This window comes from Grus americana, chromosome 13 (assembly GCF_028858705.1).
Source record: "Grus americana isolate bGruAme1 chromosome 13, bGruAme1.mat, whole genome shotgun sequence".
NCBI classification, from domain to species: domain Eukaryota; kingdom Metazoa; phylum Chordata; class Aves; order Gruiformes; family Gruidae; genus Grus; species Grus americana.
Window position 1 is genome coordinate 19080239 of NC_072864.1, and position 27658 is coordinate 19107896.

The 27658-nt window shown below is 40.3% G+C and overlaps 1 long non-coding RNA gene across 1 annotated transcript in view; it reads right to left on the reverse strand.

Moving 5' to 3' along the window:
• LOC129212193 (uncharacterized) overlaps positions 1 to 19485 on the reverse strand; it is a 116484-nt gene extending 96999 nt beyond the window's left edge. Inside the window, exon 1 of the long non-coding RNA XR_008579096.1 lies at positions 19399 to 19485. This is a non-coding gene — a long non-coding RNA (uncharacterized LOC129212193). The remainder of the gene's footprint in view (positions 1 to 19398) is intronic.
• Between the last annotated feature and the right edge of the window lie 8173 nt (positions 19486 to 27658).

The window sequence follows — 27658 nt, forward strand, 5'->3', positions numbered from 1 at the left end:
GAAATCATGTACCAGCAGGAATCACTAATTATTAATCAGTGGTTGCTTGACTGATGAATTCTCCGCATAGATACTGCTGTTCCCAAAAATGGTCTGAACCTGAAGGTTCTTGGGGAAGAAGTAGTGACCAAATGGTTACTGGCAGCAACAAAAGGGAGAATTTATGGTTGACAAAGTCTTTAGTATAGTAAGGCAAAATAATGTCACGTTTAAACCTAAACAGAAAAAATTAACACTTGCTATTTCCTGTGGCTCTTCAGTATGAAGCTAAGGAGTAAGAGTCTAAAATGGCATGAGGAGAGCCAGGAAAGAAGCAGTAAGTTCCGTTTACCAGTAGCAATGTTTTGCATTGGTTCTTTGGCTCGCTTTTTGGTACTTCAACTGATTTAACACTGAGCTTTTTCTTGCTGTAAGGTTGATTACACGTTCCCGAGCTGGGTCTGTCTTGCTCAGCAGACTGGAATGCTCCAGTACAGGCCTGTAGAATAATTTGCTCAGGAAGAAGGTTCTTTTTTTGAGTAATCACATATAAATAGAGGATTACAATGCTTAGCCTTGAAATTTCAGGGATAGTCCACGTCTGAGATGCAATCTGCGGCCATGTCATAGGGATTGCTGTAAAGGGGTTTAAGGATCCAAAGCAATGTGAGGAGAAAACCAGACATAGTTAAAATATGTTCATCTATCATAAAACTTAGGTGAAATTTAGATTCTTGGTGTCCAACACTCAGACAGACAGACTGGGACGATCCAGAGACACGACCTAAGCCCACCGCTGCATACATTTACTATGCAGGAATGCTACGAGCTGATTTGGATTGTTTTTTCCACATTATATGAGCATCGACAACAGAGTTTGCAACAGGCCTTAATCAGGTGCATGACAAACAGCAATCTGCGACTATACAAATATGTTCTTTAACTGCTCTGTATAGCTTTAAAATACACAGCAAAGTCTACAGAAACATGAGCTTGAAAGTTGGAGTATTTGGAGCACAACTCACTGGCCCACAGCCTTTGTTGCATGAATCTGTGCTGACATGGATGCGTTTCTGCCTTTATCTGCTGGTGAGGACTCTCATCTCCACAGTGAAAGAAGGTATTCTTATCCAGAAAGTATCACCAAAGTTAGGAAGGGGCTGAAAGGCAGTCAAATTCCATACTAAGCAATATCTATTTGAGCCCCATCAACAACACCCACATAAAAGCTGTTGTGCAGGAGCAAATAAGAAAAGTTGAATTCTTTGCCTAGTGTAATTCACTTCATTTATTGACTTTTTTCCCTTTCGTTTGTCAGTGGTTCTGAGATGCCTGGCATTCAGGATGATTTGTAATGTAAATTATATAATTGTACTTTCACATATTTTAACATCAAATGGAATGATTGACTACAGAATTTGAGCTGTCTACAGGTGGGGGTCAATTATCATCTGAATAATCACACTGCCACACAAGAATAGCATGGCCATGGAGTGTGACATATTTTTATCTCTATGCATTTCAATGAAGTCAGGCTGGTACATAAAAGGTTATCACCTAGGAAACATATTTTCCTAAGCACAAGTTAAACATGCAAGCAAGATCAGCATAGATATTCAATTTAGCCAGTCAACCCTAACCTATTAATATTTTAACAAAATCCAGTGAGGATAATTTTTTTTCTTTGATCCCATTTCATTTGAGCAGCATGGAAAGGGAAGAAAAATTAAAAACAAAATAGTCAAGCATACAGAATGAGGTTATGTATTAAGTGGGCTATTTAATGTTTTTGGCATATTATAGCCCTAGGGAAAGTGTGGATGGATTTAACAATCAAGATCTGTGTTCCCTGGGCCCACAAAGTTCGAGAAACATAAAATAATCTATACTTCCGAGCTGACAAATCTTACCTGACACTCTGCTTCATCTCACTGGGACTCTCCAGCTCAGCATTAATCATATGTTACAGGGAGTAAAAAGAAAAGTAAATCACACTAAGCTGGAAAGTGAGATGGAAGGTCTTTGGGCAAAGCTTTTAATCAATAATATGTGGGATAATAACCAGGAGCTATTGTTTGAATCTTCAGATATGAAAAGGCAGCAATGCAAAACACAAAGCAACTACAAACTGCTGCCACTTCAAAGGGGTCTGATGCAAACAAAATCAGCTTGGTTTGCCGTAAACCCCACCTTCCCCCCTTTTCCCTTCCCAGTCCATTAGCAAAATTCTGTATTCACGCTTCACCAGTATTTTGATCTAACTCCAAAACTGCAATTAAAAGTGTCTATCTGATCCTAGAGATACATTCAGAGGACGCAGCGGTATCATGTGCATTAATTTTTGGGTGTCTAATCTGAGATCCTTTGCTACCCATTGAGATTCAGAGAATGTTCCAAAAAAAGGTCTTATTTCTCCTGTCAGACAATTCCCCTCTTTCCCTACTAGCTTCTCTTCATACAATTACTACTAAGACACAGAACAGGTATTATTTTGCCCTGAATTCTACCTCATTTCTACATACTACACCTACCCTCATGTCTGTAGCCTCCTTTCCCTCCACTCCTCCCCATGCATTAATAAAACAAACAAAAAAATGTTTTAGTTACTTGTCTACTAAATGTTGAAGAGTTCTTCAGTATATGTACTTCTTAGCTATTTAATTTAATTTGTGGTTTAAATTAGAATACGTGATCAGCTGGTAGAAGGCGGTATAACTAAACCAGTCTCTACAGGCTGAAGCCTCAGCCATGAAATACGTGGCTGTGATTGATCTGACCTCCAGCTATTCATACAGCTCAGTTCATGACCTCTAACTTTCCTCACCCCTTCAATAATGTATGTAATAATATTTGGTTTGCTCGGTTATGAACAGGAGGTGGAGACGCTAGTCCTATCTCATACTTTTGTAATTATTATTATTATTTTAGGAGGTGGAGAGAGAGAGTTACAGCTCAAAGTGAAACCTAACCCAAATCCAGTTCAGGCTGTCCATTAATGCAAAACAGTTTTGAAACTGTGAATGGAGCTCCAGTAATTCCTCCACTGTTGCTCAGCAGGAGCTCAGCGACACACAGCTTACATGACTATGGTTTAAAAAAAAGAAAAAGTCTCACAACCATGAAAACATTCAGGGACCATTTTCACAAGCAACCCTATCGGTGAGGCAATATTTTTTTACTGCAAAGTGTGTGGCCACATTCTCTTCTTTTCACTTTGTCTCTTTTTTGGATTACAAATACTTTTTTTTCCTTTTTTTTTTTTTTGATATGAGTAAAATGAAGGATACTTAATAATGGTCCTGCTTTACAACAAACAAAGATTTTTCTGCTTTAGACTCGGCGATATCAGTAGAGTTTATTTTTTAAATAGCTCTTTTGCTGAAGTCAGAAAAACCTTTCAGTGTCATCATTTCAACACATTTTAAACTTTTCAACAATCTGAGAATTTCTCACTCAAAATAAATAAAACAATAACCAGAATTTTAAAAAAGTTTAAACTAATCAAATTCTTTTTGAAGGCTTAAGACACACTACTGGAAAAAAAAAATCTCCACTTTTAAGGAGATTTGGTTGGCTCATCAGCAACACCTTGTATCTTTGTTTCAAAGCTCCCCTATCAGTTTCCTCTCATTAAACCCAGAGAAAACAGCCTCAGTGAACTCACACCTTCTTAAAATGAAACCAGTTTAGTGGCCTAATTAACCCACAACTATTTATTAGTAGTTAAAAATAATTTGTAACAAATTGTTTCTTTGATGGTGGTGGACTTTTTCTCTGCTCATTGTAAATTTATAACAAAAATTAATCTATCTGCGCTACAGCATTGTCTAACTGATATTTCGGACTGACTCACTGCAAATATTCCTCTGGAGTGTTTGTCACTCCCAGCGTGTATCTCCTGGACAAACTGTGTTGCTGACAGTCAAATAATCTCTGCATTACCCTGGGGCCAGAGCAGATCCTGCTCACCAGGCAGGAGTACACCTCGCTTCTCAGCATTAGCAAAGGTGAAGGCGCCCTTTCTCCACCCTCCGGGAATTCCTGATGTGCTGCCATTTCTGCTTTTTGGCCAGGTAGGTGGACCACTGCTATATATATATATATATATATATATATATTCACAAATACAGACACACACTTTCCTGGAGTTTGATTTTCCAGGTAAAAACAAGCCAGAAAGAGCAACAAACATCTGCAAGGAGTCATTGCTGGGCTTGGCTGGTGTCAGGCTTTCTCCACGTGGCCTCACCACCACGCAGCACAGACTTTACTGTGTTTTCAGTTCCTGCAACACTAGACTAATTTCCAATTCCCTTGCATGCAACCGACATAGCTTTTCCCGAGACCCAAGTTCAGGAAGGATTTGGGTCCAATACATTTTATTGCTCTTCTGTAAAATAAGGATAACAATCTCTTCCAAGTGTTTTTCTTCTGATGGTAAGCAAAGAAAATTTGTATGCACCCTGAAATTATGACGAGAAACAAAGATGTCAAAGATGCTGTGGCAACTCAGAAGCCTCCATTTTCCAACAGAACTTGCACAGCATCACCCACAGTGACTGCTTTCGTGTCTGCTCTTACCACAAATGGTCACCCACCCTTTTCATTTCATGGGGCTTTAGCTGCTGCCTGAGCGACAGACCGGAGATGATGCAGTAATTCCTGCAGTAATTTATTAACACCTGCAGACATTGATCTGCCCGTGCTGCTTTATGTGATGGGATGGGGGGGGGCGGGGGGTGACACCAGGCCAGGCGCCCTCCCGCACATGGCCCTTCCAGACATCTGTCCAGGCTGCCCGGCACACAGGCTTTGCTGGGCTCCAGTTACCCTCTGTGAGCATCGCCGAAGCATCGCTATTGCTAATGGGTTTTTAAAACGACTGTGCAAATAGAATACAGTTTTGAAAACAAACAGCAAGTTCTTGGCTACTTCTCCCTCTCTTGTATTTGTACATGTTCTACAGTGGGTCCTATTATAGAGTCAGCATTTGTTAACAGCTGCTTACAGAAAGCTCCTTTAAAAAAGGAGCCATCATTCTCTGATGCTACACTATAGTGAGAGCTGGCATTTTCATGACGACTACTATATATTCGAAGCCACCATTTCTTAATTTGCTAATAGATATCACTCCTCTGCAGCTTTGGTCTCATTTGTAAGAGCTCCAGTCTGCAATGAACCAGTCAGGAAAGCTCATACAGGCAGCAGAGGCAGCCAGAAAACTCATCAGGGTTTTCTGCAGGTTTTTATTCTACATAAAGGAATACCTAAACCCACTAATTTCTCTGAAACCAGAATGAACTGCTTACAATGAATAGATACCAAAAAAATCAGTTTCTTTATAATACAATAGGCTTTTGTATATCCTGTGAGGAAAGTGATAGTACTGTCTGAATTTAGGCTCAGTGAAACACTGAAACAGTTAAATTTAATGGTGTTTCCTGTTCGAATCTCTACAGAACTGGACTTAGTAAAGACTAATGACCAACCCTTTGAACCTCCAAGTCTCCTAAGGTTTAATTTGTTATTTCTGAGGAGAAAAAAAAAAGCATGAATAAATAATGAGAATAAGGGACATAGCGACCAGAGACAATCCACCAGTGTCATTTACATATACGGCAGGGTTCCCAATGCCTAGAATTACTCATTACCACAATACTACAGAAAAAATTAACCCAAGTCCAGCATGACAGCTAAAATCAAGGGCCACTCTATTCCAAACTTATTTTGAAAGGTTCACAATATTCTCTGAAGCTATTTAAACTCTGTAACATTTGGAACACGGAGAGTTAACAGAGACTAGAGAAATCAACACAAGTACTTAAGCCTATAGTGTGTTATGAGTCAAAATTAGCATGGTTAAAAGAAAAGAAATAGCTGAACAAAATAACCTGTAATATTTGCAGGAAATAAAACTTTTACAAGAACATACCAGTTCTGACAATCCCTTCTGCAGCAAAGTTTTGTTAGGTATTCAACTGAATTTCTTTTTTCAAAGCTAGAAAGCACAGCACTGTTGGCAGCAGTTAGAATGACTATTCAAAGCATCACAAATCTGGGTTTAAGACCTTGATTCAGACCAGGGACTTCAATCTGGATCTTTCCCATCTTACACAACTGCACCAGCAATTAGGTTTTTGCTTATTCTGGGCTGGATCTATGCATCTCTCTTGGTTTTTATTATATTTTTATTATATATCTTTGTTTCATCCTTATAATAAATTACGGCTAGAGTAAAATTCTTTGGAGATGGAAAAAGCATTTTGTGGGAAGAGGGAGCAGTGCAGTAAGTACAGTGCTAGAGCTTATTTTGCTTTTATTTAAAGGCTTTGTGAGGCAGTGAAAAACCAGAAAATTACAATAGTGTTGTTGGGAAAAGGCTTTGCTCACAAAGCAAATTTTCCTCTTGAAGAGCAGTTTATTGCAATGTAGAAAGCTCACTAATTGGATTTACGACAGGCAAGCAGTGATGGTGAAAAAGAATAATGTGAACAGAGAAAAATAAATGCATATTAAATCTTACAGACACCTACACATACCCTACGCTTTCCTGAAGAGATACCAAGTACCCAGTGTTTCCAGATTTCTGTCAATTCTTAGTTTACTCAGTAAAAAAGAAATGTGGTTACATGTGAAGTAAATAACCACACATAATCATCTACGATCAGCAGAAAGGCTTATCTAAGCTAATATGGAGATCGCTGTGTTAAGCTCTAGAATACCTAGCCGAGACAAGAAATGCATTGTGTTAATGTGTCGTGCTGACTTTTCTGGAGCTTAAGCATATGCTGAACTGCTTTGCTGAACCAGGTGAAATGAAGGATGTAAGAAATCCCTAATTGAAATCATTGAGCAATTTTAACAAGGCTCTCTTTAGACAGTATTCTGCAAATCTGGTATTTATTTGCCTCACATACCTAGTTGTCTGTACATTTTACCCTCCTTTATGCACTCTGGCAGAACTGCATCACCTTCTAAAATGGAGCTTTTCATTTCGAGGCTTGCTGTATTTTTACTGTTCAATGTAGGGCTGAGTGAACAGCACAGGGTAGTTCTGTATTGTCTTGAGTCGCAGTGTAACCTATCTAATCTTGGCAGGCATAAATTTTTTAAAACATAGCTGAAATTCTGCAAAGAGTGCTACTGAAAGAGTGTGACTGCAACAGTCACCTCGAAATCCTGCACTTATTTCTCACTTTCATTTGGTGTCATAAAAGACCTCGGCATCAATCATTAACAAGCTATTAACACATGCAGCTGATAAAAGTGTTCAAAGTCTGGTCAATAACAATGACGGAAATTCCTGTTTTACAGCTGGTTTAATCTAAGTCTGTGGAGCCCATGCCGATTATTTTCTTGGCTAAAAAGTGCTTCTCGGTCCTTTTGCTTTCATCTCTGCCTGTGTAACATGCACAGAGGCTGCGTTTTCTCATCTCTGCCCTGCAAAACTAGCCATTTCCCTCTGCTGCCTTTCCCCCTCATTCTTAAAAGCAGTTTGCAAGCGAACGGAGCCAGGAAACGATTTCATTCAAATGCCATATGATTTTAATATGTTATTACCTTGTAGCAAAGGTACTATCAAAAGAACAAGAAATCTCAGCTCAGTTTGCAATTTGTAAACACAATAAACCAGTGCTTATTAACAATAATAAATGAACAGGCTGTAATTTAGACAGCATCCTTCTAAGGTATTTCCTTCCAATTCTCTAAATTGTACCAAAACTCAGCCACGCTTCTAGAATGAATAAAGCCAGAAACAGCGTTGGCTACCTGAACAAATATATATTTAACATTTTGTAATTCACTGGTTTTGATCGCTCGTTTTGTTAAATAAAATCTCTGATGTCATGAAACCTGAACAGCTGCTCAAATAGCTCATTACTCTGTGTGTTACTGATGATTTTGTCATTGCCCCTGCTGCTGGTAACACTTGTCAATAATTCTGTTGACTTGGCGATAGTTTCTTGCCCCTATGCAAAGGAATTTAAGGATAGAATATATAGAAAATTACATCACAAACAAAACATAGGCTCAGAAAAACATGAAAACACCTAGCCTCCATCTGCTCAAATGTGATACACTTCAGAGCTCCCATTTCACATGTAAAACAGAGTATGATTTATAATTTATACCTAGTTGGTGCAATCCTTCTTGAAGAAAAAAAAGTATCTTTGATGAAACACAGGCTTTATGTTATCATAAAACTATTGAGAAAAATCACAGAACATTTGGCAATTTACCTCTACTACAGCATCTTTGAAGTTTGGATATTTATATTTTATGCACTTTTCACATAAACTGTATTGCTGAACACAAACACAAAAAAGCCTGAGTGCGAGTCAACGTTGAAATGTAATTACAGTATTAGCAGCAGTAAGCTACTGCAGATATTTACAGACGTCCAGATAACAGTTAATGCCCAGTTCTAATAAGATTTTAAATATTCTGCATAGTGTTGAATTTTTACATTTTCCTTGATTTATTTAAAATCTGTAACACATGAAATAAACCCAAAGAACAAAGGCAGAAGCAATGCATCTCCTAGATTCTGCAGAACCACCATTCTTGCTTATAGCTGTGGTGCTTTTTTATTAAGAAAATTACAGATTTTAGAGAACATACCTGGGAGCTGATTCTGCATCCCTCATACCTGTGAATCACCTCAATGATTAGCAGTGATTATGTGTAATAGGGTGAAATTCACTTCTGAATAAAATAACCTTTAAAAGGTTTAAATTAGACTTCTGCTGGGGCACAGGCTGAGACTGCACAGAAATTAATTACTTATGTGAAAAGCCATTTCAAATCTACAGGATTATTTAGTAACATAAAAGACGTACGATCAAGGAGCAAATGGGGATGTAGGGTGTTGAAAACTGCAAGGATCAACCTCTTGATCATATAGGAAAGCCACATGATCCATACTTAAATTCTGTAATTTTCAAAGCACCTGTCCTGTGATGTCTCAGTTACAATCCTGGCTGCTGTGCTCAAACAGGCAGAGGAATCAGAGCTGTTTGTCTTTGCTCTGACAGGTTCATCAACATGTTACAACTGAGAGAAATACTGCACTCCTACTTTATTTTCAGTCCATTGAGTGAAGAAACACATCACTCTGGTGTGATACATTTCATGCCACTGGCTAATTTCTAAGGCTGTGCTAGCAGAACTTTAAGAAAGGACCAGACCAGGGTGATTCTCAAATATCTTTCCTTTTGCTTCTGACAGAACTAGTCAGAAGAGCTATTTGAAAAATGTAAAAATATTGTGGGTTGGTTGATGAAAAGTGTTATTTTCATACAAATAGCACTTTTGAAAAGCAATTAAATTTCCTTTAGTGAATCAGCAGATTTGTGATGATGTTGAGACATCTCCTTTTAATTTACTGACAGAATGAAGAGATTTGAATTTGCTTCCTTTCCTAACTGCCCAAAATAAATTATATATTTGCAGTGAAGAAAAAAGCCACAAAATTAAAAAGGTCAAAAGCAAAATTCGAAAGCTTTTTAAATCTGACTTTACAGGATTATTTTATTTAAAAAAAAAAGCCCCTTCAGACTAGGGGGGAAAAAATTTAAAAAGTGGATCTCATGCAACTTAACTCGATTGGGCAGAGATGCACTGCCCCTCTTGTTTATTGAGAGGCACAATTCAGTCAAAAAGGGGAACGAGGACAACCTGGGGTACAGTCTCAATTCCTTCCACACCCGGCTCCAGGCTGTGCTCCCGAAGGCATGTTACCTCCAAGGCTCTGGGACGCGTGCCATCAGCATAATCGAGCTGAAAATGATTACATTCCACTGAAATTGTAGTTTGTTCGTATTTTACAAAAACATCTCTTTATTGATACAAGGAGTCGGGTAGTAGCATACAAATTCCTGCTACATCTGGCTGGACTTTGATTCTACCATATGGATCCCAACCCTCCTGTATGGGATGAGATTTCCAAAGGGTCCTAGAGCACCCAGGCTCCCAAATACTATTGATGCTCACTGCTGTCTGTGAGCCAGGTCATGACAAGCGATCAAATTAGGGCATCCTAAGAATTTTTTTACCCTTCATTTGGAAGCTGCCACCTGCTCAGCTGAGACACTGCTTTTCAGGCTCTCTTAGTCCCTTGCTACATGAAGTAAAACAGATTCACAAGTGCTTTCGTTATGCTTTGAAATCTCATCTACAGTGCAAACTACTGCAGTCCCTGCGAAATCAGTGAAACTCCTCAGAGTTGTAATAACCTAGCAGTATTAAGTGCTATAAGGCCAGCCAGTCAGGAAAATGAGAAGGTGAACAACTCTTGTAACCAAGGATTTTACACAAAACCTTTGCAAGTGTTTCAGCTTTTGCTTAGTGAGTCGGCATGCTCACTGACATAAAGATTGAAGACCATCGCTCTTCTCCAGATGGGAAGCCTTTGCGGCAAAGTACAACAGTGATCCATTGCCTGGTGAAATTGCGATGCTCAAAAATAAGCAAAAGCAATGCCCAATTTGTTAATTTGATGGGCAGCATTACAACAAGGGGAAAGAGATTGCATATGACAATGCTGCAGCTTCTCCTTTTTTAAGTTTTTAAATATTAAACCCATTGTTCACACACTTGCATCTGTTCTACCGAATGTTTCAGCCTTACACAGCAGCAGCTTCTGGAGCACACTGGGGATGGCCACAGCCGCAGCTCCTGTGCCTGGGCAGGCCACCACCTCCTGCAGGGTGGACATCTGCAGGGCGATGACAGTCCTGGAGGCTGATATCTTCATGGGAGATGTAAGGAATTCTTGAGGGGTCAGGAGAGGATGACATGAGGGTCGGACAGCCGTACTGCTTGAGAGCCTTTCAGGCAGGTGATCCACTTACACTGTCATTTTTGGTCTACGTCAAGCAAGCATTTTTTCTTTGTAAAGTGGCTCTGGCTCAAAAAAATGCCTTCGCATTACACCAGCAGCTTTTAGCTGAGTGCTTTGGTGGCTGGGTTTTTATGTAAACGGAACCTGCAAGAACTATGAAAGGAGCCGATGTGCTCCCATTGGCAGGCAATGGCTTCAGAAGCCTTGCAGGGGGGGTATATTTGTTTACAGGAGATTATTCCTCTACAAAACAAGAAATTATTGATTTAAAGGACTTATCTGAAATTACTCATTTCAGGAGAAACTGCAAGGATTTTCTCAGACTCCCTATGCATTTCATACTGAAGATTTAGTTGTAGTGGCAATTCTTCCAAGGCCTTTTTTGCTTACTCCTCTACAAAATGTCAGTCTTGTTTGATTATGACATCTCCACCAAAAAAACGTTGCTAATTCATTACCTTCTAGTTCAGGAAAACCTCAGCCAAGTCAAGCTAATGGAAATTTGCCATACAACCTGACAGTTTACTGAATGCAAAGTCTGGTCCTGTCCACCCTCTGCTACTTCACTTCCAAAGAAAGGAGTTGTTAATTCCTTTTGAATTAACTTTTTTGAATCTACCTGCAATCATGCTGAGATCTAGTTTTTTAGTAAGTTTTTGAAAAGCCAACCAAAACCACCACCAACTTTAAAACACTAAGACAACAAGTAAGATAACTTTTGGAGAGCACATGGTCATTATTTAAATATTGTTGGTATTTATATTTCATGGAGAGGGGAATCTTCACCATGGCAAAATTGCAGGGCGGGAGGCAGAAGGCAGGAGTAGGCCTTAAAATCACTGTCCTCTTCAAACCTTTCATGGTTTCAGCTTCCAGAGAACTTGCCATTGCCATTCAGAGATGTGCAAAACTTTCATACGGAACCTCTAAACCAGGAAAAGCTCATTTAGTTCAATTTAGATGCAATTTTAATTGAACCTGGGCTTATGCTTTCAAGTAGAAGTCATAAAGAACTCATCGGTTGCAACACAATTTCTTTTTGAAAATTACCATCTCCACCTTTCATCTCTCTTCCTTCTCTGCTCAGCTGGTTTGTGTGGTCTTATGAGACCTTAAAACAGAACGAAAGTCATGGGGAAATAAAAAGCAGCGGTTGCTTTAGTCGAGGTTGCCAGCCCTGCTCTGAGATCCTACCACGAATTTTAAAAAAAGCTAGGTAGCCCACTGTGCATCAGGAAGAGAGAGCTTAGAGTTATGTACCTGAACACTTTGAACTTAAAAGTGGTTTTATTCAGGTGAAGAAGAGAGCTGCATTTCTGCCATTTACTTAATTTCAAAATAAATCCACTATCCAGGGTAAAAATGTAATTTTTCTTACACTGCTAAAAGCAAAGCGACATCTGAAAAATATTACTAGCCAAAGGCCAGATTCTTTAAATATTTTGAGAGAGCTAATACTATTATGGTTACTTATGTGAGTATTATTGTCACAAGGGTGACAAGTTTAACTTAGCCAGATGCGTTTCAGGGGAACTCTCTGCTAATAGCCACACAAGACAAAAGCTAAAGCACAAAACCTGGTCTCTCACATCTCCAGCTTTCATTGATTTTAAATGGGTGCACGTGTCACTGGAGACAGGATTTGCCCCTAGCTGAGGACAACTATAATTCATACACTAAGATGCTTAAATCATTTAGATCTTGAGTTCACACAGCCTCTTCTATCCACACAGAGCCATGCTGCTTTATCAGCTCATTGCTGCTCATTTCAGGATTGTAATTTGAAAGAACATGAGTTCTCCTTTGTACCCATTCCAATGTCTCTAATTTTTCACATTACCTTCTTTGCTTTCATTTTATCCTCCACCTACACTCTTACCTGGCAAGTTCTGTGACACAAACACCCAGGTAAAGCTGATTTCATATGCTCGGACAGAGAAACTAAATATTACAAACCCCCCCCCCCCCAAAAAAAAAAAAAAAATCTGAGAAACATAGGGTATGCATAAGCAATGACAACTGATCTAAAGTCATTCCTCCTGATGCTAATCTTACTGCAAATAATATGCAGGGTACATGAGAAAATGTCAGATCCACGCTACCTCACAATTGCTGGCTTTCACTCCAACTTGAAACTAATCCAAGGAAAAAATACAAGGGAAAGGCTGAAAGTTCGATCGTTATTTAAAAAGTTTAAAAGAAATAAAAATGTAGCTCCCTTGAAACTATGTTAGACGAATAATCTCACAAACTCCCAAAATAATATCGATGTCTACGGCTATTAAAGTTTATAGGTGCACAAAGAATGCAATTAAAACAGATTATATTGAAATAAAATAATTCCTTCTAATTAAAATGTAGAGAAATACCTTACACAACATGGAACGTTCCATATATTTATTCTTCCAAACTAGAATTTTGTGATCAATAAAATAAACCTAGACTTTTACTGAAAAAGAAACATTTCTGAAATGCATCAGACTTGCATGCAAACATCTCGTCAGAGCAAAGTAGCGGTGTTTTTAACACAATCCCATTCCACTGAAGTTAAAGTGAGTGTCTCCATTAAAAAAAAAAAAATCATAGTCCATAAATCACTTTGAGTTTTAGTATCAAAGATGTGTTTACTGCAAACACAGAAATGTAAGGGAAATGAAATGGTGAAAAAGGTTGCAACAGTTTTAAGGATTTATTTTTAGAACTTTTGCATTGGAGACCTGCTAACCATAAAGCCTAGTTTTCATACACAGCACACATCAGTGTTTCATCTCCTCTGCCAACTGGATGTTGCTGCATGTTTCCAATCCCTAGAAAGTTTTATAAAGGCAAAATGAACTTTACATGACTGCTCTCCCCTGCTTTCCTTTCCTTGTCGGGTCCCATCCTGCCAAATCCCCCGAGCCCACCAACAGCTACCAACTGTGGGGAACACGGGTGCTGCGTGCTCCCGCCCCAGCATCCCGCCTGCGGGAGCTCTCAGCACCCGGTGCCGCTCGCAGGGTGGCGAACACGGCTCACTAACATGCGCAGGATGAGGCCCTTAATCACTAACAGTTCCTCTGGAAACTCTAGCAGAGATAAAAAGTACAAAGACACTGTTGGTTCCAGTCCCCTTATTGAATTTTCATTGCTCCTTTTATTGTAACTATGAATTCAGTCCATAATGTCACGTGTTCTTTGTTCTCCAGCCTGACGTACATTTTAATACCCAGCGCAATATCTATGCAAAGACTAAGTGTGTTCATGTGTAGGAGAGTTAACACTTCACTACAAACATGGTTATAGTTATAGATTAAAAGCAACACTTTCAATGATTCTACAGCTTAATATTTCCAACTCCCATCTCCTTCTGAAGGTCCTCCTCCCCTTCTCTCCCCCACACAAAAATCTCCGCACAAGAAATGCTGAGCATACAAATTATGTCACTGACATCTGGAAAGAGACATGACTACCCAAGTAAAAAATAAACCCAACGGAGGTCATGGCTTTAACAGACTGTCGCTCTATATTTAAACTGATTGATTCATACAAAGACATAATTATAGAGAACATTGGAATCAGCAGCTCCCAGCACTCAGGATTGCAGGCACAATCGTGTTTACAGGAAATATATTTTAAAGGCTACGTCTGGAATAAGCTAATTGATACACTCAATGTTATGATACACAATAATTTAAACTTAAATTGTGAATAATGCCTACTTATTTTTCTACCTAGATAACAACTTACTTTCAACTATACATGATCATGTATCATTTTTCAGGATATTCTTTGCATAAAATCTATTGGTTATGCAAATAAAAGGCTTTGGAGAATAATGTACAGTAACTAATTTGTATAATCAGTTTCCTTCAATTCAGCGTGATAATGATATGTAAAGCACATCACTACAGACTGTCTGTGAAATGAATTCTGTCTTAATATGCTAGTCAACTAGCCACTCGACCTTTGCACAGGCTCACTGTAAGAGGAGCAGAAAAACCCACACACATTCTTTCAATTTCTAAAGGGAAATTCGACTCTAGCCATAGAACAAAGAAAGAAGAAATAGAAGTAAAAGAAAATCAAAGAAAAAGTGATTTGGATTCAAGGGGATCAGATGTTTCATTTATTGCAGGTTGGAGACCTTCAATCAGTCAAATGAAAGACACATTTGTATTAAAATACCTACAAGGCAGAGAGAAAGCCTTGATCAGGTGTATTAGATTTAAGTTACAGCTCTCTTGCTGAGAGATGTGAACCTACCTTCCAGTCTATCTGTTCTCAATATTGAAGGTTTTCTGTGTTACAAACATTAGATGAAAGGTAGCTTGCCTGCCTTCCCACGTATCTGCTGGATATTAACTGAACATTTGAAGCATACGCTACAAGGAGATGTGAACTCAGCGTGCACCACAAACAGTCACCCATAGAAGGGGATGTTGAAATCGAGTCAGGGATGTGACACAAACCGCAGTGGGGACGCTCGCCAGCAGAGAGGCCGCAGCTCCATTGGTCACTAAAAGCACAGTGTTTCTGAAGGTAATCCTCCTCTTTGCATTAGTGGGAAATGGGTAATTTGTACTGTGACACGGCTGTGAGACCTGTTACACAGGTGGAAAAAGCAACACCACGCCAAGAGCCCCCGCCCTGGTTCCCACTGTGTGAGAACAACAGCATTTGGTTTGACTTCCCATTACGTATCATGCAGGTGGTAACAAGCCAAGTCCTGACCTCATTCCTCACTTCTCACACCACCTGCTCCTCACAAAAACTCAAACTCACTGTGCTTGCCCAGACACACAGAAGAGCATGAAGCCTGATGGCGGGGGTCAGGTCTTCTATACCTGCAGTCCTAGGATGATGGTTTTGTGTAGCTTGTCTGGAGGAGGGTCCCCAAGTGCTTTATAAATTGATTACCATTGCTTGTAAAATACTGGACCAACATTATTAAAATATATTTTATCTTATTAATGGGTTCTGCTCAGAGTAATTATTGGCATTCATCTTTGGCAAAGATCAGTTATGTCCAGAGCGAATTTTCTGCAGACAGAGGGTCTGTTACTGCTGGTTACATCACTCATCTTGATTTGGGAGAACCAAGTCCAACCCTTGCTCTGATTTACCCAGAGTAAGGATTTGAACCTAGATCCTTCCTAGCAGTGTCAATAATTCCTGTCACTGCCTCTTCTGGCAGGGCAGCATCTTCTCTCTTCTACTTTGTCTCAATGTAAGGTACTCACAAAGAGCACATAGACAGGAAGAATTGTCCTTAGCCTGCCATGAGTTTGCACACAGCTGGCACGCTAACAACCAGGAGTTAACTGCCAGAGCAGATTTGCACATAAGCTTCAGATCCAAGTACTGGTCATCTCAACCCAAAGACAAGTTCTTACTGCCATTATACAGAACATTACAGTAATTTAATAACGAGATTAATCCCATAGGTGCCTGAACTAAGTCCTTTGGCAAGAGAAACACATTGCAAAAATAAATTACATATACAAGTTTTAGAGAGACTTTCACTAGGAAGCCCATTTCTGCACGCTGTTTCTCAGGCTTCACCCTGATGTACAACTATTGCATTCCAGAAAGTAAACCACCAAAAATATACTCTTAACTCAGGCCCCAATTTTAAATATTAGCCTCTGATATCCAACTGCCTTTCTAAACAAGCCACTATAACTCTGATCTCTGCTTTCATGTATGTGTATCTGCAAATACTGCATAGTGGTATGAAAATTTTAAAGCCATCCTGCTTGTTCAATAAAATCTGTCATTGTAAAGTTTAGCTGATCTTTTCATTTATATACCCATAAATTCTCCATCAGTCCAGAAGACGGGTTATTTTTCTTTTATTCCCTTATTTTTAGTATTTTCTTTTGAAATAAAAATAAATATCCCTGCAATAACATTTGAATAATGCAGCATATCGGTGATATGTAATCTCTGTTTTGGAGCTGGTCAAAGGGTGAACAGGCATAAATAGACAGAGGACTTGAATAAAGTTTATTTTCCTTTTATTACAGCTATATTTTTTTTGATTAAATAGAGGGCCTATAACAGTACAACTTCCGTGGCTGAATGGGGGAAAACTACACAGATATTTGTATCCTCCTTACGTACGATAACACATCATACAATTTTCACAAGTGGATTACAAAGCAGCAGCCAGTACTTAGCAGCACAGCTGATAGACTAAGATAAATTCTACATCTCAGATATGGTATTTCACGTACCGTTAAAAACTGCTCAGAACGAAAGGAGCTATAACGCAAGGCTCCCTTTTTAACAAAGTGAACAAAAGGACCCAATATTGAGCAATGAATTCCACAGGGGCTTCATTCTATTTATAATGAAATCTCTTTCAGTGCATAGACATTTAGTGATTTAGCTTGATATGTCTTTTTTCCATTTACAAAAGATCAAAACATGCATTTCTGTCTAAAGAACTTTGTATTTCAGGTTAGGGGAAGTGGCCACAGAAGAACAACGTACAAATTCTCCGTGGAGCGCGTGGGGGCACAGCGACCCTCTGTCACACTCTGTTGTGTCTGAACCAAAACACAAGATGGTAGCAAGGGTACTGCCTTGCCTGCGGGAACCCGGTGCACTGAAAGGAGGTCTTATCAGCCCATTTTCTGCTATGCATGTTCACACCATCTCCATAGCAGTGAAGAGCTATTACCCATAACTGGGTAACAAAGGGAGAGAAGGCAGACCATTGCTATTGCTCCCCCACATTATAATACAGAAGCAGTGACATGCCACCATACAGAGGAAGAAAACAGGCCAGCGCAGAAAAGCCAGCACGCTCCCCCCAAGCCATCGAGTTGGTAGCTATTGGTATGACACAGCAAAATGCTTGTTCAGAAGTAAATAGGGAAAAAAACTGTGCTTTGCTATGACATGATGCAGATTTCTCTAGAAGCCCACTGACCTCAATGGCACACGGCCAAGCCCCGATATTGTCATTACTACACAAGCACCATTCTTTGAAATCCTTTGCAGCAGCACCCACTGCCATACCATTTACAGCTCTTGCCATTTGCCTTCTGAACAATTCTGATCCAAGCAATAAGAAAAGTAGCAAAACTGCAGTTTAATAAAACACCCCAAAGTAGCGTCAATATTTCTTGAGCAGACACATTATTTTCACTCAATTTTCTGAATATCTTAGTTAACACATTTCAAAAATACCTGAATGCCTTATGAAGCTCTTGTCCAGAAAATGTGAGACTATTGCCTGCCAAACACCCAGCACTGCAACTATTTGCTGTTAGCCCAGAAACACCATGCCCTAAGAAACTCCAACAGTCACCCTGGCTCCATGTTAGAAACCTTAACCTTCAACCACACTTCAGCAAAACATACACAGCTATTCTGATGTAGTACTCATTTCATGTGGGGAACGTCATGTAATATTTAAAACACTTTGGATTCATCACAGCAAGCAAAACCTGCCTTCACAGGGAAATGCAAAGAAGAAAAGGTTTGCCTAAAAATGAACCTCAGGTTTTTACTCTACATTTGGACTTCTTTCACATTCAGTGCCATGAAAACAAGACTGTTCTCAGAGTTTTTAGTGGTGTAACCTTCAGTTCGCTTCACACGTGAGAACACTGGCAACCTGCAATGGAGACAGACGGAAGGGCACTGGCAGTCATGGAGGGGAAAGCATTGCTGTGCTGTACTAGCGCTGCAGTGGAGGTACAAGCTTGCTCCCAGGCTGAGGTTCAGGGAAACCTGAAAAGCGAGCAAAACCCGCCCGTGTCCCGACTTCAGAAGCAGCCGAACGTTTGAAAGAGAAGATTGTGCACTTGGCAACTTTGTTTGATTCTCATCTCAGCGGGGAAATCTGCTTCCACCCCACATGGACATTGATTGCTAGAAGGATGCTCTCATAAACAAAGTGCTGGAGGCCATGTAATCTTGAGCCTCCTCTTTCTCCCCAGCTCCTAGCAAGCCAAATGTAACACATGAAACAGCAGGGATGTAAGCTGGCAAAACATCCCTGAGTGCAAAGAACATGTGTGAAAACACATCATCTACACCAACATGAACCAGTTCTTGCTAATCTGCCCACATTGTTTCAGGGATGCAGTTAAACATTAAGGGTGGAATAATCATCTTCTAATCACAGCCTGCCAAAACAGGGCAGAATGACAGCTCAAACAAACAGAATCTACCATCTAATCTAAGGTGAATCAAATTTCTTTTTTTTTTTATTGAATATTAGAGAATTTTAGGAGACTGTAACGTGCCCTGACATATGCCTCCAATTTTTGGTAAATAATCACAGTCATCTTTGTTTTGATATAGAGATATGTGATAAGTAAGAAATATTTTCCAATTCCAGTTTGTTAAAGTGGAAGCCAGACTTTCATCCATGCCAAATTGTTGTATCAGAAGATCATCTCAGAAATATCTGGAACTTCGTATAATCTAAAGGCTTTAGCTAGACAATGTTATCATCTCACTTGTGGCCATTTCCAAAACAGAATAAAATGAAAATTAAATAATGGTATCAGAACCTGTGACATAAGAGGTTTTAGGCCAAAGTAAATTAATTTATATCTTAAAAATAAAGGCCTTACTATTGCAGAAGAACGTTGCCACCACACTGCAAAGTAGAGCTATCAGACACCGTCACATCACTGACACTTCCACGTAGAATGTCACGTCTCCTGTAAGAGATACATTGCATAATGTTACAGATGGCACAGCGCATAACAGTCAGGATTACATTTATTACAATCAACTGAAATGCTTATTACTAGATTCAGTGATTTTTCCATGCAAGGTGACCTGAGCTGCTTTGTTCTGAGCAGTACCATGATAAGATTTTCCTGCTGTAGAAAACAGCTACAGGTAGAGGGTAACCATTACTATGCATTGATACCAATAATTACAGACACCTGCTCTAAAACTACATTCATAAACATTTGAGTTTACAAACAAACTGGATCCTCAGTATCACTATTTTATTCAGTTTCACCATAATTATTCAGGCAACTGCATTTTTGTTTACGTGAGGGCTGGAGCAATGGCTGCCAGCTTCACAAATCATTATGCCCATAAGAACTGTTGCGGAGAAGTGTCAGGAGTGTCCTTTGCTTTTACACTCTCTTTGGTTAAAATGGTTGGACTTCCTTCAATTCACATCCAATGCAGTGCAAACAAGACTGTTCTCGGGGGGAGGAACAAAAAAAAACCTAGCAACAACACCTTCTTCCATTAGCCTGGACCTTCACCTTCAAATGGAAAAAAACTAAGTAAGTTTTTTACTAGCAAACCATAAGCCAAAATGTGTTTATGCAATAACTGAATTGTTATACAAGGCATTTATGAAAACAAACACCTCAGCTTCCTATCTGGTGAAAAGGATTTGATGGCATTTGATGGCCACTCTGAACCAAGGGGTTACCACCCTGCCAGCGTGTACATACATACATGTATGGGTCCATACTCTGCTAGCTACCCACGCTAAACGTAAAACCCCACACACGTTTAACACCTAATTTTTCAAAACAACAGATTAACCACCAAAGAGCAATTGTTTCTTGGGCATACCCTGATATAGCTGCATTTTTATAGCAGGCCAGCAGTGAAGGCACAGAAGCAGTAAAGGCACACAGACCTGTGGAAAACAGCCTGCAAGATGGAGGCCATAACTACTCTACATTCACACAGCGCTGGGTATTTTCCTCCACAGATGCCGAGCTGGGCACTGACACAGCCCTCGCGAGGTGCATTAAGTACCAGTTAGTGCTGGTGGCTGCTGAGGAGGACAATGCACCTCAGGAGGCGCAGGCGTTGCCCAGGCCCAGCTGCCACCTCAGGAGTGGGGCTGCACTTGGGCCTGAGGAGGCGCAGGCCCCAGCCCTCCCCTCCACCCACCCACCCTGCCTGAATATTTTATATTTATTTCTCTCCCTCCTGCTTTGCGGTGACAGTTGTAAATCTACCTTTCTCAAAATTCAATAAAAAATTAATTGGGGAGGAAAAAAAAAAGTCATTTCATCCCTAACAATAAAAGGCCAATTGACTTCTCAATTTTCTAGTGGGCAGGAGAAGAAATCAGGCACACGGCAGGGAGAAACTCAATTCTCCAAAGCTCTCCCCTTCAGGATTTCCAGACCTGCAGTCTCAAGGGTGCTGTGTCCCCTACTGCTCACTCAATTCCAGCCAGGTATTATTTTCTGAGCTCTGAAGGAAGCAAGAATTCATTCTGCATTATTGATGACTCTGCACTCAGCCGCTACGAGGGCCCTTGGTTCAGTGCTTCCCGCTGGCTGTCACTCAGTGGCTCCAAGAGCTCCCATTATGCCGGGGCAGGCGGTTTGCTTTCCTCTCTCCCCAAACACGCCCCTTTCATAAACGATCAGAAGAAAGTAACAAACAAAAATGGGGGACGTGGCAGAACGATGAACCTCATCCTCGTTAAGACATTGGCCACGTGAACTTGTGCGTTCAAGGCAGCAGAGGGACATGAGCGGCTCCGAGGCAGGAAGCCCCAGAAAGGCTCGGGTTCCTTGGAAAGGCTCGGGTTCGGCTGCCAGGGGGCAGGCAGGCAGGCCCCATTTCAATTGAACCCTCTTGCTAGCAATTAAACACAACGCTGAGCCCCAGATCATGACACAAACAGTTTGAGGCAGACTGAGCTTTCTGAATTCTTCTGAAAGAACATATCTGATCCCAGGAATGGTAAACCCTGACTGAGCACCTGTCAGAGGAGGGGTAGGACGACACACGCTCCTCACAGGGTTGGATTCATCTCTCTCTGTTCTTTGCCTCTTGCTCTTCTTTTTTCTTGTTTGGTTTGGTGTGGTTTTTTTTTCTTCTCCTTCTTCTCTAACCTGAACAATTACTTAATTTTCTTCTGGAAATCTTGGCACTGAACAAGCGCAGATCCACATGCACCTATAGATACGGAGGCTACACTGTCATAATCAAGCCTCAGTCTGTTTCAGGTAGGAACGCTGGATGCCAGAGGTATGTTTAATCAACTAGATTTTGCATCTGTAGCCACCAACAATGCAAAATACATGCACAGTTTCTGCAGAAATCAGTTCTGTCCATCAATGTAAAGTTGAATTGCAATGTAGTTTGAGTCCAGTCCCTAAGATTTCCCGGATGGCCCTTAACCTGTTCATTTCTCCATGCACAGACTAGCACATGTCTACTTGCTGGGGCAGTGCTTTGATCCAGGGATGTATCGTATACAAAGTAGTATGTCACTTTCCTTGGTTCTAAGAAAAACAAAACTAATAAATGTCAACAACTTTGAAGAACAGGTTCACAACTAAAAAGCAATTGTAATACTACACTTGGTCTATTCTAAATGAATTGAGAGAAACCTCAAGTTGATTTTTGTGATACAAGTCTAGCACGACAAGTGGTATCTTCTATGCTTTTAATGTAGTCCTAGGAAATTTTGGGAGGAAAACCTTTTAAAAAACTATAGACCTGTAATATTCAGGCAGAGCATTAAATCTGAAGTTTCAAGTACCAAAGGAAGTTAAAAATTCATATTCAGGTTCATACTTTTCTCCTTCCTAGAGCTAGGGGGTTTGAATCAGCAGCTCTCCTCTGCTTGTAATAGTGCAAGAAAATTACTTTTAATTCTATAATTATGTCTTTATTACTGTGAGTATATTTGTATCAGCTAAAACTGTCTCTGTAATATTTACAATTATGAATGCAGAGTAGAAAACATCAGTAGAAGCTCTCCTAGTCACCCAATTTGTGGATGTTTTATAATTGATTTCTAAATATTTGGCAATGACTCTTCACTAAAGCTTTGTATATTTTTGCTTCCCCACTCCCAATGCACTCTTCGCATCCTCTGTGCAATACCTGAACTGCTTGTGACTAAACTTTAAACCCCGCTGTCCAGACTGCTTACATTATCAGTTTTAACCATGCCCTCAAACTTGTATAAAACAGGGAGAGGCAGGGGTTATTTGAACTGTTCACTGAAAGACAGCAATTTAAAGAAACTTTACAGTGAAATTCTATCTTACTCCAACAGTTTCTGCGATTGTGAAAAAACACCTAAAAAAAAAAAAAAAGTTAAGCAATTTCACACAGTGGAAAACAGCCCAGGGCACAAGAAAACTAAAACCAAACAGTTTGCCGTCAGTGCTGTAGACTGTGTTCAGTAAAAACAAAAGATCAAACAAGTTCTGTAATCATTATATAAAGCACATTTGCTATGGCATGTGAAGAAAACATACTTCCTTCCTAATACTAATTAACATTAGAGAGTTGTGGGCTGAAATGCAGGATAAAAATAGCTGTTTAAACTAATCACTCAGCAAGATGTAAATGTTACATATAAAGTATACCTAACGGGTTGGAATCTTTATCCCAGAAGTAAAGAAAGCTTTCACTACTCATGAATTATAAAAGTTTCTCTTCCTGCCTCACTGCAACAATATACGGACCCTTTGCAAGTATGTGACCACTTTTCATAGGTTGCCTACAGTTTCCCTTATTTGTAAGTATTAAAATTGTTTTGTAGCAGCCAAAGTTGTGGGGAGCGAAGGAGAATGTGAGCAGACAACATAATACCAAATTGTTTTATAAACAGCACAAAGATATTCCAATGGAGCAAGCCACGCTATGACTATCAGTCAATGTATAGGTTCGAGGGTTGCAGACAATGCAGAAAAAAAGTCCACAACCAATAGCAATATTGTCAGCTTCACCTCAATTGCACTTAAATATCCCTTCAAAGTGTGTTATTACTGCACACAAATCAGCCGGCTCCACATAACAGGGGATGGCATTCTCAGATCTACCTTTTTTCCCTGAGATTATTCTCCTTCCATATGTGCTCCATCCTTCCATAAATAAATCCAGGCAATTTCTTTCCTTCTTGTCACTCCTAGCTATTCCTATTCCTTCCCCTTTCATCATCCTATGGTTTCCCCATTGCCACCACTAAATGACTCCTCATGGGTAGGAGCCAGCACTGAACAGAAGGCATTCACAGCCATCATGATACCAAGCAGCCCACCAGAGTCTCAAAAATATTCCTGAGCATAAACTATATTAAAAAGTTCAAGATACCAAATGTTATCATGATAACATTTCAATAGTCTCCTAGTAACAACATTTCAGAAGTTTCCCAGTAATTTCCCCTAGCAGGAATTCAAGGTAGGATAACAACTGGAGAAACGGTGTTGAAATGTGCAGTGCTTAAGCATTGCATTTGAAAAGCTAACACTTTCCTGTCTGTTTAGAGAGGTGCCATATTTCCACCCTCCAAGATTTTTAACCATTTGTCGAGCTCTATGTCTAATACAGATATCAGTGAGATATATTCTTGAGTAATGACGCTGTTCTCAGGACTCAGCTGAAATTCATGAGCATGAAGACATCTCCATGATCACTGCCCCTCTCATCACACATTTGGCTGCTTTGGGCTGATTGAAGAGTGCTTATTTACCCAGCAGAAAATTCATTGCAACAAGATACACTGGACACTGGTTACACCCACCCTATATGAACCAAGCTATTAGGAGGCAAGACTGTCCATTGGGTACTAGGCTAATGACAAAGAAAATGGGGTTCTTCCTTCATCAGACAGGGAAAAAACCCCACCCCTTTAAGCAACTTCTGTAATCCCAGGCCGAAAATCAGATCCCAAACTCAAACTACCTGGCTCTCCGATCTCCTGCTCTAAGTGTCACAGGAGTACAATTTCAGTCTGTAAAGATGAAATAAAAGAACACAGTTCTTAGGAGACAGAGAGTACAACCCAGGACAGCACGTTCTTATGTCCTCTTCCAGGACTCTGTCAGCAAATGCTTTAGACCAAGGGAGCAGATGAGCAGGAGCTCTGATGGCAAATCTTCAGGAGCAGAGACTTAACCTGATAGAAAGGGAAAACTGCAGCACTGTTTTAAGATTAGTCTAAACTGACAAGATAATTCCAACAATCTGGCCATGTGAACTGAGTCACAAGGCACCCAGGCCAGCCAAAAACAAAAATCACCAAAAAACCCACTGAAATTTAAAAAGCAATTAGTCCTAACAAGCCCAAAACCTTCCCTATGACAGACTCCCCCCACTGAAAATGGAACTGTTCAGGACAACACAAACAGCACCTCTGCTCCACCTTAAAACATGATTCATACCGCTAAGTGCTTTGTTTTCCTCTTGTAGCATGTAATGTTTGGACTTCTTAAAAGGGTCGTGTTGAATTAACGGGTTCACCTTGAAACCACACAGTGGAACAAAAGCTGTGTGCCAAATGGCACTCCAGAGGGGACCAGCTTGCAAGAACGCAATTCTTCCCTGTTCAGTGAGAAGAACAAGCGTCATGACAACATTTAAACGCTCAGGTCCAAAACACAGCTCTCCTTCCAGGTCCCTTTCAGCTTGCAGCACAGCGTCCAAAACGCACAGCCTGCATTCTGAGCACCAGGCAGGAGAGCCCGCAGGGAAGCACTGAGGGAGCTGTATATCTAACCACAGACATACTGCAAGGATCAGCTATCAGAGACGGGTTATATGGCTGTCACAGCTCATTGGATTTCTTTGTCTTTATCCACTGTAAGCATTTAAAAGACATCCCTGTGTTCCTGTGTCTAAAAGTATTCGGTAAAGCTCATAGATTCGACTTATAAGGGGGAGGGAGCATGAAACTCGCACAAAAACCTGACTTAAAATAGCATTTAATAGTACTTTTCTTCAGAGGAGTTGAGAACAGGTTGTGGAGAGCGTGACAGCGGCGCTAACATCTTAGAAGGATTTAGTTTACACATGTGACCTATTTGGTGCATTGTCTCATGTAGTGCACGGGGAGCTGGAAGTGTAACAACAGATAAAAGATACGGCTTACACTGCTAAAACCCGTTAGCCATTTCAGCCCCTCTTGTACAGCTATGAATAGCTCATTTGAATTGCAGAGGGAAGATTTTTCCAGCAAAAGGAATCTGATCCAGAAAGTTCCTCTGAGGAGGAATTTTTTCCAAACTATAATGCAGAGCATCACTTATGAAAAGAGTCCCTCAATAAACATTTTGCAGACCAAAACACTCAGATCTCTTCTAGGGACTGAGATTAAGCTAGCAAGCCTCAACACTGATTTCTGAGACTGATGCCAGGCAGGCCCTCTGCATCTTCACACCTTACAGCAGGGAACACACAAGATTTCTGAGCATTTTCTGTATTTTACAGAATAAAGAATAAATTAGAAGCAGCATTTCAATATGGAAGCAGCCTGACTCAGAGGGGGCCTGGCCATCTACTCTGTGATGCAAATGGATATGCAGAGTGATCACTTCTGGGCTTTCCTCTGCAGTGTGTGCTTGTGTAAAATGCGTAGGTGCTTCAGTGAGCATCTTCCTTCCCCAAGGTTCATCACATCGATGATAAACGTCACAGAGACTTTGAAAGTCTCATCACAGTCCATGATTAAAAGAACAAGTGGTACAGTAAGATTTTCACCAACAGTCCGCTTCTAATGTCATCTTTCCATGTGCTCCAGCACTGCACGTCCCACGTTCTTCTCAGATCAACCAAGACAATGCCCTGCAGCAATAGCCCTGCTACTCACCCGGGAGCTTTTCCAGAGCCGCCCGCTCAGCCCACAGCAAAGCGCCTACACGGTGTGAAATGGCAAATGAGATCTCTCTTGGGAAAATGCAAGGGGAGGTCTCAGGTTTCCTTTACTTCGTGACAAAAAAATGAGGGTGGTGGTATTATTTGCTTTATCACAGTAGCTAAGTTGTCCGCAGTGCAAGCAGCAGTACAAACATGTGGAGCAAAGCCCTTGCCCGTAGGAGTTTACAATCCAAGAAAAACACAAGGGACAGCAGCGTTGCCCAGGAAAACCAGGGCACAGAAGCAAGTGCAGGCAAAGCTGGTCAGCCTGCCAGGCATCGCTCACAGAGTGCCAGCAGACCGACCACTCACCCGGTTATTCAAGAGAAAGAGAGAGCAATTTTCAACATAGTAACATAGGAAGGTTTAAGGAAAGAGAAGACAGATTTGTAGACTTTTGAGGGAAATCCTTAGTCCGGCTAGTCCTCGGCTCCACAACTATTTCTCCATTTCTGTCCTTCCACCTTATTTTGCCCTTAATCTCACTGTGCATTCTTCCTCCCAGCCCAAAGAGCAAACCCACGAGGGAGCCAGATGTGGTGAACACATGGATATAAAGAGGCAATCTGCATAACAACAAGAACCATGTGAAATAATCTCATTTTTCCCATCTTGCTTCTATTTTTTTCTAGAGAGAAAAAAAGATGTAGTTCATGGTTTGTTCTTTTCAAAGCAGTTTCATTTTCTTTAATTCCTTCCTCGACCTTTTAGGGTTTCGATATAGTATATAGCTATATAAATACTTCTAGATATAATATATGGCTATATAAATACTTGTTATCCACATACACGTATGCATTACTGTTTTGCAGCTATATTGCAAAGTTCCTTTCTCTCCAAATGATATTATCGGAAGTGAAAAACAAGTGCCCACCATGGTCAAGCAAATAACCTATTGTTCAAATTGTAATTATACTATGTAAATAGAGTTCCATGAGTTCTCCTGTGACCCCAGTGTAGGCCCAAAGAACTCGGCGGTGGCAGCAGCAATTCACTTCTAGCAGTTTTGAGGAGAGAGAATCATGAAGGGAGGAAAAAGAAAACTATGGGTCTATTAACTGTATAAAAAAAAAAAAAAAGTTATTCTCTTTTGATCTATGGTGGTAGAAGCCCACAGGAGATCCTGAATATGGAGATAAGGCTCTCAGGACATTTGGACACACAAATATGAATACTATCTTAACCTAGGCCACACGTTCCTCTTCAGAACTGATATTTTCTCCCATTATGTAACAAACA